The 19,071-nt window shown below is 43.4% G+C and overlaps 2 protein-coding genes and 1 long non-coding RNA gene across 10 annotated transcripts in view; 2 read left to right on the plus strand and 1 right to left on the minus strand.

The window, feature by feature from the left end:
• The window catches only part of Erich1 (glutamate-rich 1), a gene marked incomplete at its 5' end in the record, with an annotated part of 52,793,804 nt that overhangs the window by 8,021,430 nt on the left and 44,753,303 nt on the right, over positions 1 to 19,071 (plus strand).
• Galnt7 (polypeptide N-acetylgalactosaminyltransferase 7) overlaps positions 1 to 19,071 on the plus strand; it is a 124,292-nt gene that overhangs the window by 15,522 nt on the left and 89,699 nt on the right.
• LOC120097422 (uncharacterized) lies at positions 1,840 to 18,373 on the minus strand. Its single transcript, XR_015639813.1, has 3 exons — positions 18,244 to 18,373; positions 7,764 to 7,865; positions 1,840 to 2,152 (listed from the first exon to the last, which is right to left on the minus strand). It is a non-coding gene; the product is annotated as an uncharacterized LOC120097422 (long non-coding RNA).

The following is a 19,071-nucleotide window of genomic DNA, read 5'->3' on the forward strand; positions in this document are numbered from 1 at the left end:
GAAAGATCGGAAAATACAGTGTCTTAGCAAGTCGAGTTCCTGATTTACTACTCCTATTTTCCAGTTTAGATATTTATCAAAGCCACTCCCCCCCCCCACCATGATTCACCACTGATATTCAGTCTTATTTAGGATACCATATATGTACATTTAAACACGTATTGGCTATAGGCACCCAGAAAATACAAACCAAAACAAAACCATGCCACTTTAGTTTGAGGTGAAGCAAAGAGCACAAGAGAAAGGTCCTCCCGGCTTGATGGAAGCCATGGTGGCCTCGCCTGTTCGGAGTGGGTGGGATTCTCCCCACTGCCTTGTGAAAGTGTGCAGCTTTGTGCACAGCCTTCTTTCCCTGTATGTGAAGGGTGAGTGCTGTAGTCAGTGTCTGGAATCTGGAAAGGACAATCCCTTGGATGTTTAACTTACTATTAAGGGTACAAATCAGTGTCTCCAAAGAAAACTAGAGAAGTTCATTTTAGGGAGTGTTAGCATTTTGGGAAAGTGGGATTTAGGATTTTGGTTGCTCTAGTTAGTTCATTGACAGAAATCCCTGATCTTATAAAAATTTGTTCTGTATTCATTTGATTTTTCTACTACACCTAAATGCTTCCAGTCCCTGCCAGTCTCATGATTTAAATGCACTTGATAATCAGCCAAAGGGACCTACAGCTCAGGAATACTAAATTTATAATGTTAAGCGAGCTACCAGGATGTGTGGTGAAGGTTCAGTCTTTGCTGCTGGGCAAAGACTTGTTGCTCCCTTGAGTAAACCTCACAGCTGACTGGCCTCAGTCTTTCTGCTCTACGAACCGTACTAGCTTCTCTTATGGGAACTGTATGCTGTTCAGTTAAGAGAAATGAACTCGGTTGAGGTTCAGGAGTCATAACAAGGTCATGGTTGAGAGCCACGTGACATTCTAGTATCTTTCTTGTCTGTTTGGCTGGGCTTTTGAAAACTTAAACATGTCCATAATTAAGTCAAACCATTCATTTAAGTTACATCCAGCCCTTTTACAAGGGACTAGGTAGGGTATAGAGAATAGAATGAGCTCTCAGTCTTAGGCAGGAGGCTCTGCCATTCCAAACCGGAAGAACCTTTGCTGCACAGCTCAAATGTTACCTCATGCCAGTCTTTTCATATTTGTTGTTGTTGTGCTTTCTTATTTCCTACAGGGGGCCTGACTATGCAGCTAAGGCTGGCCTGGAACTTCTTATCCTCCTGTCTCAGCCTCCCAAGTGAATACTAGGATGTGAAGGACGTGTTATCACAGCCAGCCTTAGGTCAGTTACGGATGGGAATTGAAGTGTAGGAAAGTGGGCAGCGGGGCTGGGGAGGGCTCTACTGTTCATGCATGGTCTTTCTCTTAAAAACGATTGGGTCCATGACTAGGAAGATTAGCCCGCACGAATATTACTTAGGGTGAAGAAATCATTTGCATTACGTTTCTTCACAAGCTGACAGCTGGTGGATTAAAACATGAAGGCTGATGTCGTGTGCTTAAAGCACACATGGACACTTACAGAGTTAAAATGTGGCAGTCACTATTAATAACTTTATCAGCTTACCCTCGTTCTTTATCTTCCCTGAGCTCGCTTTCCCCATCTACAAAGAAGATGAAAAATTCACTTCATAGCAAGGTCCTGAGGTTTTATTAGTGGATTTACCAGAACCTCCAAGACAGGATTTACAGGATTTAACATACAATTTTACACGCGGTGTTTTTCAATGTATTCTTTTCTTCCTCTTCTTTCTTCTTCTCGTCCTCCCTCCCTCCCTCCCTCCCTCCCTCCCTCTCTCTCTCTCTCTCTCTTTCTTTCTTTCTTTCTTTCTTTCCCTTTGGTGTGAGCTTTCCTAGAACCCAGGCTGGCCTCACAATGTGGAAGATACGGACCTTGAACTCTCTCTGTATCTTCCTGCCTCTACTGCCTCCTCAGGTTGGGCACCCCAAGCCCATCCAGCTGGCTCCATTCTTTCCTTTTGCTTCCTTTTTTGCAAGAAGAATAATTTGTACAGAGGTTCAAGGGAAAATAGTTATTTTCCAATTCATTGTAAAGTCGTTCTTTTACATTTTAAGTGGAAAGAAACCGAATATTGTCTTCCGTGTTAGATTTTTCCCTTAAACGTAGTCATGGCCTTCGATGATCCAGTGTTCTAAAATAAAGAAAGGAAGAAAAATACTACCTTTTTAAATTTTAAAATGAATGTTTTCCAAGAATTAAATTTCGTTTATTGTTGAAAGCAAGCAGGAAGGTAGAGATCCCTTGTGTAAGTGTGCAAAGACAGCTACCTCTGCATTAGATTCCCTGCACAGTTACATGCCAGCGTATAGCACAGTATATAAAGTGTTTATGGACTGCCTTGGACAGAGTTTCATAGTAGAAATGTTTTAGTTTGGGCTGTGTATTATTACACTAAGTTGTTAAATGTCAGCTTAGTGTTGAGATGCTTTGAAAGGAAGAGGGCACTGAAGAGAAGGAGAGAGAAAGAAGGGATGGACCAAGGGGAGAGGAAGGAAGCAAAGAGAAAGGCCTGGATGTTGGAATCTCACATACTAAACTGTCATGTGTATACCACATTTGAAAATTATTTCTGTCTGCCTTTTTAAAAAGTACTTACACAGGACTCTAGTTTGTATAGGACTTAAAAGGTGTTAAGGCTTTCTAGGACGCAGTGGTTCCTGGCCACACCAACAGTCAACCAGAGAGGGAAGGGAGAAAGGATCGAAGGAGAACTGGGCAAGCAGCTGTCTGTGGAAGTCACGGCCTCACGTTCTCTTCCTCCCTTTTCGCCCAATCGTAGACCACACTGAACTGTGACTTGGAATCCTTGGAACTCTATAAAGCTATCACCTCTGCACGGTGACTCAGTGCTGAGGCTGGAGTCAGTGTGGGGCGTTCAGTTATGAGGCCCAGGACACAACCTTCCTCTTTATTTAGTCTGATTCCCATTGCCCTCTTTCCTCTCTGCTGAGTTAAGCTCAGGGATTTTATAAACCATTTTTCTCCATAGTGGGAGTATTTAGAAACGAATGTGGTGCTGTGCCACACAGCAACAGGGCTTTGCCTTCAAACACTTTATCTGTCTTTCATCTAAAAGACTGTCTGTCTGTCTGTCTGTCTGTCTGTCTGTCTATCTATCTATCAATCATCTATTTGTGATATTAGGGATTGAACCCAAGGGCTTGCGCCTGTTAAACCACTCTCTACAGCCAGGCTCTCTCGCTGGCTGGCTGTAAGTCTCATTTTAAAAACCAGTGCTCAGCACACTTTCTGTGCACTGCTCTATCACAGATCGGCGTGGTCACTTCCACTCAAGCACGGAGCGATTCTAGCTTGAAAAACTGAGCAGCATCAAGCACTACTGGCTTCTCTTTAATTTCTGAACAATACCATCTGCTAGACATGTTTAGATCCTCAGTGTTTTATTCTAATATTTTATCCATGCAGGAATATGTGTTTAAGTAGGAGAAATGACATGCCCAAGCCCCCTTAGCCCTACAGTAATGGGATTGGAATTTAAAAGCAGATTCCACTGTCTTGGGAAGGATTCAGTACCACCAAGTAGCACTTCATGAACCATTTTCTGTGAGCCAAGATTTTCAGAATGTTAGCCTGTGCTACCTTCTTTGAAAAGAGAGTTCTTGAGCCACTAAGGTTTAAAAATGCTGGATATCATATTGCCCCATGAGATTCACAGTGCACCCTGACTACTGTGTTAGCAGATACAGAGAATCATAGGAAAAAGGACCTTCAGGCCCGGAGCTCAGCTGACCCAGCCTATCCAGTCTTTGCAGAATACTTTGTTTGCATTAAAGAAGTTAATGTCTCCCGAAAAGGTATTTTCCTGATATCCAAACTGATTACCTGAGTGATATTAGCAGCTGGTGCTGTGTGGACAAATGAACTCTCTAGCAGAAGAGTCCGTCCTCACTGGCTGATGAATTACCTGTTCATCTTATGTCTCTATTCACGTAAGCCACTCCACCATCTAACTGGAATCTCATCATCTTTCTTTGTCCATCCCCTGTCTTCCTTTTCCTAAAGCTCTCCCTGTTTACTTACGCCACAGTGATGAATCTGATTCAGACAGGCTCCCCCGTGGCCCTTGATGGTATCTAACTGTGCTGCTGCTAGCACTGCCTGCTTCCAGACATGTTCCTATGCTCCTGTGGGCAGACTGGTACTGTTGTAAGCTGCCCTCCTGGTCCTCTGCTGACTAGTCCCTAGAGGAGGGCACTTCAACCCTTGGTAGTGGCTTTTGTCACTGCCTCCTTGGTCATAAGTCCTCAGAGACTTTCTTACTATTTATTTATTTATTTACTCATTCATTCATTCATTCATTTATTCATTGTGTGTATATGCGAACCATGTGTCTGTCTGTCTATCTGCTTGCCTGCCTGTCTTTTGGCCTCATGGGAGGTGGAAGCTCTTAATCTTCAAGCTCCAAGGACTCAAGTTCCTCAGCTGTCAGCAGTTGTGTCTCCTGTGTTGTGTTTCATGTGAATAGCTCTCATTCATTTTGCTCTATTATTTATTTTAAGATGGCCTTAGTATAGTTGTATATCCTCATTTATAGAAACTATTTCAGTTGTGGAGAAATTGCACTCAGTGATTTAAAATAGGTTTCTTGGTGTAATCCTGTCTCGTGGATCACCTCTGTCTTGACCTACAGCCACCACAAATCATGAGTGCCTGGTGTTTGTATTCAGGAGCTTCTTTTGGTTTTTGTTTTTAATTTTATTTTTTACTTACTCACTTTGCATTCTGTTCACTGTGCTCCTTCTGGTCACCCCTTCCACAATGCTTCCCCCATCCCTCACCCTTCTCCTCTGAGCAAGTAGGCCTCCCCCTAGGTAATCCCCTACCTTGGCACTTGTCTCTGTGAGGCTAGGCACTTCCTCTCCCACTGAAGCCAGACAAAGCAGACCACTTAGATGAACATATCTCGCTACAGGCAGCAGCTTTTGGGATAGCCCCTTATCCAGTTGTTCGGGACCTACATGAAGACCAAGCTGCACATCTGCTACATATGTGCCGAGCATAGGTCTAGCTCGTGTGTTCTTTGGTTGGTGGTTTAGACTCTGAGAGCCCCAAGGGTCCAGGTTAGTTGACTCTGTTGGTCTTTTGTAGCGTTCCTATCTACATCGGGGCCGGCAATCCTTCTGCAATCCTTCCTCCTACTCTTCCATAAGAGTGCCCAAGGCAGGAGCTTCTTCTGTATAAAAACCTCAACAAAGACTGGTTCCTTGACTTTGGTCAAAAGTCAAGTGGTTTTAAGTATGACCCGTATTATATTTCTGTTCTTAGAAAAGTAGGTAGATGTCTATTTCACAGCACAGGTATGTAACAGGCCCCCAAACCAACTGAAGCATTTTCAACCATGTAAAACCAAAGCCCTACAATGCATATTACATGAAAAAGGTTTTTTGCATCAGCAAGAATGAAGTATTAGTCTAATAACATTTGCTCCGAAAACACCGATGTTTCTTTTAGAAGCTCCCTGCAATAATCACATGTGCCTCCCTTGCTCCGAGGAACCTTTGTGTACAAAATTAACATCATCTGTCTTTTCTGCTTTGCTTGGCGTTCAGTGTACACGCATGCCTCTGGAGGTCTGAATGCTGCCTGATGGGGAACGTTAGTTCCACCCGCAACCTGACCTCTCCAATGGAAAGAGACACTGGGCCAACTGTAGCATCAGTTATCAATTGGTGTGCCAATGTTAAGGAACAATAATTAACTACTTGAGGTCTGTATAAATTAGAATATAGGCCTGAATACTGTCCACCAAGTCCAAAGCATTAGCTTTTCTCCCCTCTTACCCGAGGTTCAGATTGATCACGGCTGCTCTGATCACGGCTCCCTGGGATGTCACAAAGACCCAGGCTCCGATGTCACAAAGGCTCCGTTCCCCCTCGTTCTGCCCTTCCTAGAGTTACACCCATCCATTGGTCCCGTGTTTCACTCTTGTCTTACTCTTCTAATGGGGTGACACGCCCCAATGAAGGCAACTTATAGAAAGAAGGATTTATCCAGGCTTTATGGATTTATAGGGAAAGGATCTAGCGCCACCATGCCAGGGAAGCATGACTGTAGGCAGACCAGCGGGGATGGCATTGGAACAGCACTGAGGGCTCACATCCTTATCCTCAAACTGGAAGCAGGGTGGTAAGGACAGGAGATGTTTGAAGCATCAAAGTTCCTCCAGAGACACATCTCCGTGAGGGCCACACCCCCTAATCTTTCCCAAAGCATTTCACCAACTGGGGACCAAATATGTGAGTCCCTGGGGTTACTGTCACTCAGACCAGCTTAACTGCCTTGTTCCCATTTTTTTCCAACAGGAGGGAATCAGAAAGAGATGTTTGCTTCTTTACCAGTACATATCACTTTTAACCAGCTCTCATTAGTGAAAATATAGTCACTTAGTTTAATTTCCAGCACCATGTTTTTAAAAAAAATTTTTGTTTTGAGGCCTGGAGTGATGGCTCCCTGGTTAAGAGCACTGGCTGCTCTTCTAGAAGCCTCGGGTTCAATTTCCAGCACCTTCATGGAAGCTCACAACTATCTGAAACTCCAGTTCCAGGGTATCTCGAGTACGCACACACACACACACACACACTCACACACACACACTCACACTCACTCTCTACATAGATATACTTGCAGGCAAAACATCTTTGTGCAAAAAACGGAGGGCAGGAGCTGGTGTGATGAAGTGCACCACACCTAATCCAGTGCTTAGGAAGCAAAGACAGGATGATCCCTGGGACCTGCTGGCCAGCCTAGCCTACTTGGTGAGCTCAGACACACGCACGCACGCACGTGCACGCGCACAAGCCCTTGTTGCTCAGGTTTTAGTTTCACCAAATTCTCCTTGCACAGAAAGGTTAACATAGCCTTTATATCTAATGTAAGTCTTACTACCCAAACATAAGATGGGTTCCACGTGTTACTGGATTGGCTGCTGACGCTCTTTCCAGAGGCTCACACCAACACGTAGTAAGTGTTTTATAGACATCCATTAGTCTTGCCGTTCTTTGTAATATGGTTGTTCCATAAATTTTTATCACATTGTGTTTTGATGCTTTGTTAAAATTCTACCTATTTCCTTGTTTGTTGATATTCAATAGATTGAATAGCCTCTTCTGTTTCCTGCCGCCTGGGACAATCCAGTACTTTATCCACTGTGAAAAATAGAGTTGGTAAAATCCTCTTATGCCAAGACTGTCTAATCTCTCTGCTGTTGACGTGCAGGGATGATGGGGACAGTCGTGGCGGGTATTATCAATGCATGTGGACTTTCATAGCAGCAAATCCAAGCCACCCAAAATTCCAGCATGGAGAGGGGAGGTGGGCACAAAGTCCAGTCTCTAGTTGAAGGCCTGTTAGCACTTGATAGCTGCTAGGCGGGGGAGAGTCAGTTTTCTTTAAGGGTGTAGCCTCTGATAGGGAGACCACGTTAGTAGATATACACACACCACATAGTATATGGACAGCACAGTTTTAAAAACATGAGGATGCAGAGTTGGTTCAGTAGGCAAATACAGAAAGACTTGGGAGGAGAGGACAGGTATGTTGAAGACCCATCAAGCAAAATTCTCAAAGTACTGTGTGTGTGTGTGTGTGTGTGTGTGTGTGTGTGTGTGTTCATGAATAGATATAGATAAATGTATATTCATTCTTAGGATTTTACTGCTGTGAACAGACACCATGATCAAGGCAACTCTTATAAGAACAGCATTTAATTGGGGCTGACTTACAGGTTCAGAGGTTCAGTCCATTATCATCAAGGTGGGAACATGGTAGCATCCAGGCAGGCATGGTGCAGGAGGTGACAGTTCTACATCTTCATCTGAAGGCTGCTGGCAGAATACTGGCTTTCAGGAAGCTAGGATGAGGGTCTTAAAGCCTACAACCACAGTGACACACCTACTCCAACAGGGCTACACCTTCTAGTAGTGCTACTCCCTGGGCTGAGCATATACAAATCATCACACACACACACACACACACACACACGCACGCACACACACACGCACACGCACATATGCACGGACGCAGATAATATGAGAGAGAGAGACAGACAGACAGACAGATCAGGTTGGCAAGATGGCTTAGCCTGGAGGTGGATTTGGATGACGGGGTGACTATGATCAAAATACATGAAGTTATCAAGGCATTAATAAAAAATGTTTAAGAGGAAGGTTTGCATCATGTGGGGTATATTGATGCATGGAAACACCAGAAGAGTGATTCTAAGAACTAGCATCCTAGGTCTGAGGCAATAAAGGAGAGAGGCTGGGGTGGAAGACTGCTACATGAATGGCTGCCTATTGTAGCACCACAAAGCCCTGAGGCTGGTTTGGGTGGTGGAAGTGGAATCTTCCATCATTCTTTCCGTGGCTTAAGGACACAGCCTAGAATTTCCTCCTTCCTTGAGAAATTTCCAGGAGCTGAAAAGGTTTTTAGCCTGGTGATGGTAGCATGCACCTTTAATTCCAGCACTCAGGGTTAGAGACAGGCAGGGGTACCTCTGAAGGGACTCTGTGTTTGGAACCAACCTGGTCTACAGATCGAGATTCAGGACAGCCAAAGCTACACAGAAGCCCTGTCCTGGAAAAAAAGGTTTACTTTGAGTGTGTGTGTGTGTGTGTGTGTGTGTGTGTGTGTGTGTGTGTGCGCGTGCGCACGCCCTGAACTTACTTTGGTGCGATGTTACCATCTTGAGGATACAAAGGTGACTACCCTGTCCCCAGGGAAGCCACAATTTGGTTTTTACTACAAGCAGGATGTGAACTAATAACACTACTTTGTGTGAGATTAAAATAGAACTTTCCACTGGGAAGTAGAAAGGGGGAGGTCCTTGGAAGAGAAACAGCCTTTAAGCTCATCTACCAGCTTGGAGCATGGCCAAGCTGACAGAGAAGTGTACGTCGGTGGGTTTGTGTGCAGGGTAGTGAGGAGAGAAACCAGCATCTAGAAGTGGAGTGCAGAAAGAGAAGTAATTATCGAAAGCATGCCATGTACGGACAGTGCCTAGATACACAGTGTTCATTCATTCTAAAGGGCTACATTGTTGTGACTTTCTGAGGTGCACATTTCAGAAATGTGAGCATTATCTTTGCATGTGTGAACATGTCACATTGTCCACCATCAAGGTCACTGTTGACCTGGAGGTGTGACATCAGCATCAGCTGCCTAACTGCCAGAATCCTATACAGAAACCCCCTAAATCTTGGCAGGGAATCAAGTCTCAAGAGGAAGCGTGAGGGAGACTTTCTGGGAGAGTCAGAAGAAATATAGTGAGGATTCCACTGAAACAGACCCAACAGAAAACACTTCCGAAGACCTCCTTCCCATCCATCACCTACTGCCAATTAGCATTGTAATGCTTGTCTCAGTTCAGGTGCTAAATGCCATTGTCATTGCGCTAGCTTGCTTGGGTGCTGTAACACATGCAGACTGTTCTGAACAACATACATCTCACATGGAAATAAGCTCTTGTTTTAACCAAAGGGAATTCAGAATTGTGGATACCTCATGCGTTTGACAAAAGGGGAGAGTGTTGAGCAGGCCCCTTGAAACAGTCTAACATTGATGGGCCTTGCGGATTCCTGTGTCTTCTCTCCTCCAGGTGGGTCTGCTTCTCCTTTATTTTATTTTCGAGGTTTGAAAGACGAGGAGGATGGAACATGCTTCTGTGCCAGGGTAAAATCTATTTTTCTGTAGTTTCTGTTTCCATATCTGACTTCCTAGTCATCTTTCTTCTTCACAGAAAGGAGTCTTTAATTGTGATGTGTGGTATTCGGGAACCTTCTGTGTAGATGAATAAGCCAGAAGGCCACAGAAGAGGCAAGGGGATTATTAATGACCGAGGTTGTTGTTCTTCTGCTAATACAGTGGATGAACAGTGCAGCTGCTTTGGGTCACACCCCAAACTGTCATTTTTTCCAAGTATGGTAAAGTCACGCTTCTAGCCTTTTTTCTAAAGGATGCACATGTGAATAAATCCTTCATTAACACAGAGATATTCGAGTTGCTTATACAATAGGAGAGTAGGCTGGCTAGTAAAGCTAAGTGTGTTCAGTGGCTGACAGTTCTAGTAATTTATTATATTTTTTCCTGTCAGTTTTACGTATACACTTTGTAAAGCAACTGGACTTTAGTTTTCTCCTTTTCTGTTTGTAAACAGAGTGAAAGCCTCCCTGATAGTCTAGGAACCAATTAAATATTTCTTTAATAGCTCAACTAATTGCTAACTATTATTTATTTTGCTGTGCTTGCTTACGGTACAGAAAGTTAAAGGCACTGAGAGACGATAGAGCATTAATGAGATTAATGGTGCAAACTAATTGGGGTTCTTACTGCCAGGTCTAATGTAACATGTTAATATGCGGCACTTATAGGAGGCATGTTTTGAACATGCCTTGGGTTGTTTAAAGGGACAATTTAATTTTAAATAGACACCTTCCTTAGCAACTTGGAAAGTCTGTCTCGTTGCCCAAGGGTCATTGAGGAATTTATTATGGTTAGAAAAAAGGGAAAGATGGTGTTTGTTAATAATAAACGAAACTGTTCGCTGTCTTGAATCCAATGCCTTGTTTTGAGAAGAGGTTTGCTGTGAACCTTTGAGGAATATTTGTCTTCTAGGAACTCAGTTGAGTGTGGTTTTCAGCTCATAGAGCATTCAAGTCTGAATTTTGGAAATGTCCTCTGTAATCTTTATTGCTATTCAAGAAAATCAATAAAAGAACTTGTAAACCTGAGATCTTTTGGCTTGGGTTTCTTTAGCTAAAGTTCCCCTTGAGATCAGTATGCAAGTGGCAGGTGTTAATGTCCAGGGCTGATTTGATGCTCATGAGATTGTATGTCATGTACATAAATTACGTCTAAAGTCATTAATTTTCTTCAATTTCAAGATAAAAGTACAAAATCTGTCTGTGGGGTTTGGAATTAATATCGAAGGTTGGGCTTGATCGAAGTACCCCTGAATATCTGTCACGGCTCTTACATTGGCCATAGTTTTACTTCGTCCTAAGCATTTGTGACAACTTCCCATGTATCAAATTTAATTATTTCTTAAAACACAGAAGCTCTATCCATAGAAACAATATAGTGGACCCATTATGTAAATGAACAATAGAGACATTGAATTCGGTCATGCCCATGGTGCCTTCAATACAAGAATGTAACCTACAAACATTTTCTTTTCTCTAGGACGGTAGATCCTTCTAGTTAGTTAGCTTCCAGCTGTCAACTTGGCACAGCCTAGAGTTATTTGAGGGAGTCTCAATTAAGGGGTTGCGTTGGCTTATGAGTGTGACTTGGGCATTCCCTTAATTGATTAGTAGTTGATACAGGAAGACCCAGTGGGTGTTACCAACCCTGGGCTGATGGACCTGAGCTTTATAAGAAAGATAGCCGAAGTTGAGCCTAGGAGAGAAGCAGTATTGGGCATCCCTCCATGGTTTCTGCCTCAAGTCCCTGCCCTGCTAGCATCCTTGCCCCGATGTCTCTCAAGGATGGCCTGTAATCTGTAATATGAAATAAATTCTTTCCAGGTTACCTTGGGTCATGGTGTTTATCGTGGCAATAGATATTTTAATTGCTTAAAATTATGTTCATGTAAGTGCACATGAGTGCAGTGCCTGAGAGAACCGGAAGAGGCTGTTGGATTCCTCCTTCCTCCTTGAGCTGGAGCCTTCTGACTTGGGTGCTGGGAACTGAATTAAGATCCTCTGCAAGGGGTTGGGGATTTAGCTCAGTGGTAGAGTGCTTGCCTAGCAAGCACAAGGCCCTGGGTTCAGTCCTCAGCTCCGGGGGGAGAAAAAAAAAGATCCTCTGCAAGAGCCACTGTTCCCTCAAAAAATAATGAGGAAAACTAGCGTATATCATGATATAGCCTTGATTGATTAGCATTTTAAAGCTCAAAACTTAAATATGCCTCTTAGTGACTGACATATGTTATCTAGTTGAGACTAGCCACCTTTAAGTTAATACTGACATAACAACCCCGTATGCTGACTTTGTTTACTTTCAGATGTGCTACGTTAAACTCATTTGATAATTTGCCAACTAATGGGGAAAATTCTAGCATGTAGACAGTAGGGACTCACTAGTTTCCTTGGTCAGATTTTGAGAGTGAAGGAATTCTAATGTTGAAAGGTACTGGAGTTGTTTGAGATGGAAACTTTTCTTATGCCTCAAGGCCTGTGGGAAGAGATTGCAATTGGAGCCAGGGTCACTTGGTAACATGAAAATTATTGATGTTTGGTTGTCATGAAGACAAAGTAGTTTAGCATTAATGGTGCAGTAGTAGTGCAGGAACTGGCCTAACCCTAGAGCCACTTCCTTGGCTGCCGTTTGCTGGGGTCCATAAATGCAATCTTTATTACCTTCTGTTGTTTAACTGGCAGGGTTATTCATATAGACACGTTCTTTGATAAGATGTTTAGAGGTTCACTGAAAGCTATGTGTATTTCAGAGAAGTCAGAGTTTTAGATCTTGTTATTTCTCGGCCCCTCCCTTCCCTTTCTCTCTCTTTCCTTCCCTTTCTCTGCTTTTCCTGGCAGGGAAACGGAATGAACAACCATTTGGGCCTGTGAGAATTCTGTGGCAGAGCTCTAACTCCACACATTTTCTCCGAGCACGTTCTGGAAAGTGACTGTTTAAGACTCACTCCTAAGCTGTATCCCTCCCCACCACTTTATAAACAGAAGAGAGCTGCTCTACAGGGTTTCTATAACCTGGATTTCTTACAAATCAATTTCTGTTTCATCAGGATGAAGATGTTTAGAGCTACTGGATCATGTCCTCTATAAGAATTGGAAAGAAGTCCATGTCTATGAGAGCAAAGGGAAGGTGGTGTGGGATGAATTTGATAGACCCTGAACCAGGCATTCGTGATAAAACATTTATCTTTTAACTAATTTAGCAATAAGGAGAAAAAAGAAGCTTCCCTCAATGTGTGTTGTGAGCAAGTGTTTGCTGGTCCACCTAGTGAAAGTGCTTACCTCTAAGCCTGCATTTGAAACTCCCTCCTGCCTCCTCAGATAACCCCCAGAACACACAAAATAAATAAATAAAATGTAATTCAGAATGTTTCCTGGTTGTCAGACCTTATACAAGAAAGAGATTTAAAATGATTGTGTTGGTGACAACCAGAGGTGTTTGTACTACGTGAGGTCCTTCGGTTCCATCATAGCCTAATATTAATGAACGTTACACAAGCCACCACCGTAGCTCATAGTCTAGGGATTGTTCAAGCCACAGTGACAGAACATGCAGAGGAAAGAAAGAAACGCTACCTGCTACCCTCATCTCTGGTCCAGTTCAGCTATCTAAAAACCCCAGGAAAGGGCTTCCCTAAGTCCAGCCCCTGGATGCTCAGGCTCTGGTTAGAAGTGGAGATACAGAGAAGAGTATGTGTGGAAGATGACTTCGGGCCCAGGCAGTTGTCAATGTGATCCTGCTACTTTTCTTAGAGCATAATGTTCAATTGATCACACCTTACCTTGTCTGTATAATGGATACTGACCCCCTCATAGTGCTACCTTGGAGGCTGGGGAGGGCAAAAACTAAAATATGTAAGCCATCCCTCTACCATATTCGTCCTCATGTTATCCTGTGTCTTAGCTACTTTTCTATTGCTGTGATAAAACAACAGGACCAAGGCAACTTGTGCAGTAGTTCCAGAAGGACGGAGAGGCAGTGTGATGGCAGGCAGGCAGGGATGGTGCTGGAGCAGCAGCTTAGGGCTCGGAAAGGAAGCAGAGAGTCCTCTGAAACCTCAGAGCTTACTCCTAGTGACATACTTCGTCCTGCAAGGCCACACCTCCTAAGCTTACACAAACACCCACCAACAAGGAACCAAGGTTTTTTCAAATGCCTGAGACTTACAGGGACATCTCACACAAAGTACGACAGCCTTGGAGTATGATTCGGCCTGCTCTTACCTTGTTTAAAACCATTTGTTAAGGGAGAAAAGACGGGGGAGAGGACACTTCTTAAAGCAACATGCAGGAGTTCATGGTAGTTCAAACACTTCTCTGTGAGATCCATTAAAAATTGAACAAAATCCTCATGTCTATTGAGCTTCTATTCCCACGTAAGATTGGCAGAAACTGTTAACTGACATGATCATGCACAAGCCTGGAAATGCTAAAGGAAATGTCTTTTTTTAAATCCAGTGATATACAAGCATATAAAAACAAAATCTTTAATAGGGATGGTAACCTTTGAATAATTTGATATCAACCAAACACAGCATAACAAGTTACAAGAAGACTAGATCCAAACCCTCCTATCAAGGCTGGATGAGGCAACCCAGTAAGAGGAAAGGGGTCCCAAGAACAGACAAAAGGGTCAGAGACACCCCCCAAGCTCCAGTAGTTAGGAGTCCCACAAAAACCACAAGCTAACAAACGTAACATATATACAAAGGGCCTAGCACAGACCCATGCGGGCTCCGTGATTGTCATGTCAGTCTCTGTAAGTCTGTGAACCCTGCTTAGTTGATTCTGTGGGGCGTGTGTTCTCATGGTGTCCTCGGCCCCTCTGGATCTTGCAATCCTTCTTCTCTACTCTTTCTCCCCTGCTCTGACTAATGTTTGGCTGTGGGTCTCTGTATCTGCTCCCACCAGTTGCTAGATGAGGACAACAGTCTCTGAGGACAATGGGGCTAAGCTCCAATCTAAGATCGTAGCAGATATCACTAGGAATCCTTTCTTTGACATTTTTTGTTGTTTTTATTTTATTTTTTATTTTATTTTATTTGACCAGTTGCATTTGATTCTATCCTAGGTCTCTGGACTTTCAGAGACTCTGACCAGCCAGGCAGTTGAGATGGGGGCTCCCTGTCAGGTGGGCCTCAAGTTGAGCCAGTCATTAGTTGGTCACTCCCACAAATTCTATGCCACCATTGTCCCAGCATGCCTAGAAGGCAGGACAAGCAAGACATAAAAGTGCCATAAGCACAGGAATAGGGACACTTAGATGGACTATATCAGAGAAAAGAGAGTCAGCATTTAGAGGGAAAATCAAGTTCTTGAGGATTAACCTGGCTGTCTTTCTTCTGGGTGGTGATGTTGGTGACAGTAGAACTGAGTGCAGGATAGTGTAAGTCAGATTCTGCAGTGCACATCTTCTAGGTTCGGTTAGATGAAAGCCACAGATTTGGCTGGTACTGGAATATCATAGCCCCTAGAGCTCAAGAGTTTTGTCATGTTACTTAACCAAAGGTAAGATTGCCCAAAATTGTTTTCATACATTATTGGTTTCTAATACTTGGAAGGCTCCCAGTCTGTGTAGAGAACAAGATGGCATCACTTGCTACAAATGCTCTTAAAGAATCCCTTCCTCGGGGCTGGGGATTTAGCACAGTGGTAGAGCGCTTACCTAGGAAGCGCAAGGCCCTGGGTTCGGTCCCCAGCTCCGGAAAAAAAGAACCAAAAAAAAAAAAAAAAAAAAGAATCCCTTCCTCACTCAACCTTTAGACAAAGGAGCATTTATAAAATCAAAGAAATTAGTAACATGGTGTCAGTGCATTGGAGGAGCCGTTTGCCTCTGCCGAAGCCCTCTGGATTAAGCTAATTGCATTCTTTTGAAAGTCAGTCACCTTTTGCACACGACAGTTTTGTGCCAAGAGAATGGAAATGTCAGGTCTTTCTATTAAGAGAAGTGCATCTCCTCTACATTGTCTGAGGCAGAAAGAGGCCTCCTCAGATGAATCTGATTAGAACCATCTTCAGTCATCTGTGTATGTCCCACCTTACGCTGTGTTCCGAGGTGGCCTTGTCCTCGGGCACTGCTTCCTGAAGTCTGTGGGGTGGATCTTCAGCAGTAGACAAGTACACTAATATCTGACAGCCTCCTTCAGATTATTTTGGGATGCCGTGTGCAAGACTGTGTTATTTTAGTTCGTTGACTAGCACATGTTCTCCAGAGTTTGCTAATAGGCTGTTTTATTTGTCTTTCTGAAACTCGGCCTCTCTGGTATCCAGGCTATGCTAAGGAGTAGGAGGTGGACACGTTCTCACGAAGACTGGCAGTAACTATATTTTGTAAGACGGAGTTATTTCCGGTATTTTAGTACTAAGACTCTATAGTCCTGGAATTTCATATCAATGACTGAGTTATATGTTGCTTTTTATTTTCAGTGAGACCAGACTAAAAACCTGAATGAAGAGGGCTTAGAACAGCAGGTCTCAAAGGCTACTTTTGAGCTCCACCCTAAAATTAACTCAACATGGGAAGGAATGACAGGACATGTATGGACGAACTACTGTGTGCTATAAAGATCATGTTGGCTGTTTTCACACAGACAGCTAGCCCGTGTTTCCCCTGAATGTTTCAAGATTGGAGGCTAGTATTCCTCACACATAATTCTATTCAGATCAGATTTGTAATAGTTCTATAAACTTTTGTTTGGTTTTCATTTTGTTTTCATCATCTGTGAAGTTCAGATTTTAACCTCACTTTTGCAGTTTTTGAGACCCTTTAGAACCCTTTCCACCCACTGTGTGCTATTGAGAACCTGGGCTTTCGTGCAGACTATGCAAGTGCTCTCCATGGAGCCTCCTCCTCAAGCTAGAGAAGGCATTGTAGCTACCTCCCTATCCCCGCATTTCTTCTCAGCCCAGAATTTTGAAATTTATATTTATATGAGTTTTTAGTCACATCATACCCTTCTCTGAATAATGAGAAATTAGATTAATAAATCAACTACTTACAGACTTGGCCAAAGTCACATGGCTGGGGAATAAAAGACCCAGCTATGAGTACAAACTCAAATCTCACTGTACTTGCTCTCTTGGTGCATTTTGCTGCCTGTAGAAGATAAAAACAAAAGCTTTAAGTGCTTTGAAAGGGTTCACAGCTATTTGTATGACTAGAATATAATCCATTTTAGCAAAGAGAACTAGGTTATGTGCTGTTTCTACATTGAGCCAAATTTTATGTTTTCAGTCTGTAACTGAAGTTTTCAGGCTTCAGTATTAATTCTGTATTCCCATTAATGAGAAAGCCGGCTCTCATTAGAGCAGGTGACCAATAGGTGAAATCAGAGAGAACGGTTTAGGGGGGAAAGTATTCTAGTAACTGCTGATTGTGTCCTACAACATACTGTGCTAATTGCCTTGGAGTAAACTAATAATGTTTCAACCAGATTTTCTAGAACCCCACAAGTAGCCATAGGTTGCCTCTTATTAGGATAGTTTTATTATATCATTTCCTTTGTAGAAAGGCAAGGAGTTTTCAGTCTCTGTGAGTTTTACGTAAGTCTTTGAGGTTTGAGGACAGTGACAGCTGTCATTACTGCATGCCTACATTGTATTTTTTTTTCCCAAGACAGGGTTTCCAGCTGTGGCTGTCCTAGAACTCACTCTGTAGACTAGTTTGACCTCTAACTCAGAGATCTGCCTGCCTTTGCCTCTGGAGTGCTGGGATTAAAGGCATGTGCCACCACCACCGCCTGGCTGTATTGTATTTTTGAGTACAGAAAAATCTTCCCCAGTGACAGCCTGGCAGATACCACGTATGAATCGTAGCCATGCTTGGTTAGAAAAGTGATAGCACTAATTTTTGTTTGGTTTTTGGTGACTATAGCTGTTCCAGAACAATCTTGATATTGTATATTATTTTTATTTTGCCAAAGGGAAGCATATGTGTACTTTTGGAAGATGGGAAAGCAACCAGTAGTCGAATTGCTTTCTCCGGATCTTGCCCAGTGTGTAGCTTGGGGCTAAAGAAGAGTGTTGGAAGATGAGAAGTGTGTGTTATCAAGGGTCCAGCTCTACAACAGCCATTGTTGAAGGCAGAAACCAGGAAGAAGTGAGTAAAGTCAGAAGTCCCTACACTTGGAGGACACTGGAAGGGGGAGAGCCAATGAAGCTGGTTTCTGTTGGGTCACAAAGGTCATAGAACAGAACAAACAACAACAGATCTAGACAAGGTGAAAGCGCAGATCTCTTCCAACTTGGCTTATGCTGCTGTCTTTCCGGAATTACTAATGTTACTCTTTTCTGCATTTTCTTTTTGAACTAAATAATTAATAAATAAAACCGGGCAGCAGGTTCATACCTGCCTACACACACACACACACACACACACACACACACACACACACACACACACACCTCTTTATGTTTTGATAAGCCTTATACAGCTCAATACCTGGGACACTGTCTAACCTCCATGCCATTAATCCACCTCCCACCAGCTGATGATCCAGTTATTACTTACTAGACTCTATGCATCTTGGCTGCCCTGGACCCAGAGGACTCTGCTCTCCTGGCTCCTTCACATGGCGTCCATGCCTCTCTGTCCTGCACTCTTCTCACGTGGCATCTCCTCCTCCACAATCTCCAGTCCTAGGGAGGCAGATTTCCTATCTCCCTCTCCATGACCCAAGCCCAGGAAATCCTCGCCCTCCCCCAGCACCCATCCCCTCCACCCTTGCCTCTATCTGTCCTTCCCAACTATTAGCTGTTGGCCATTTTTATTTACCAGTCAGCCAATTGGGGGTAGGATCCCAGAAGCTACAAAGGCAGTTTTATGGGGGAATATAATTAGCATTAGAATATAAGCTACATTTTATCTAGTTAATGTTCTGCTTCCATCAGAAAGCCTTGCAGCCCAGCTCAAACATTCTTAGCCATTTACAGCACTTGTTTGACCACACAGCCTACTGGCTGCTGTTTGATAGCGCATTTGTGGTTGAGCCTGGGGTAGCCTGTTGAATGCTAGCTCCACATTTCATCAAGTAAGAACATGTGCTTGTTCTCCGTGGCAGCCCCGTGAGCTGCTTTTCTTTCTCAACTAGATAGAAGTGTCTCCTCTACTTCAAGGCAAGACAGTATTTTGGCTCATGATTTTAAAGGTTCATGGTTCAGTTCCTTTCGGACGGAGGGGCTACAGAGAAAGACTAACCAGAACCAAGGCTGAATGACAGAGATGGGTTCCCAGTGACTTGCCTGGGTCAGCTAGCTCCTACCTCCTGAGGGTTTGGTGCCTCTAAAATAATGACATCAGTTAAAACAAATCAGGGGAAAGTGGTCAGGTTTGGAGCCT

Source organism: Rattus norvegicus, chromosome 16, assembly GCF_021556685.1.
Source record: "Rattus norvegicus strain SHRSP/BbbUtx chromosome 16, alternate assembly SHRSP_T2T, whole genome shotgun sequence".
Lineage (NCBI taxonomy): Eukaryota > Metazoa > Chordata > Mammalia > Rodentia > Muridae > Rattus > Rattus norvegicus.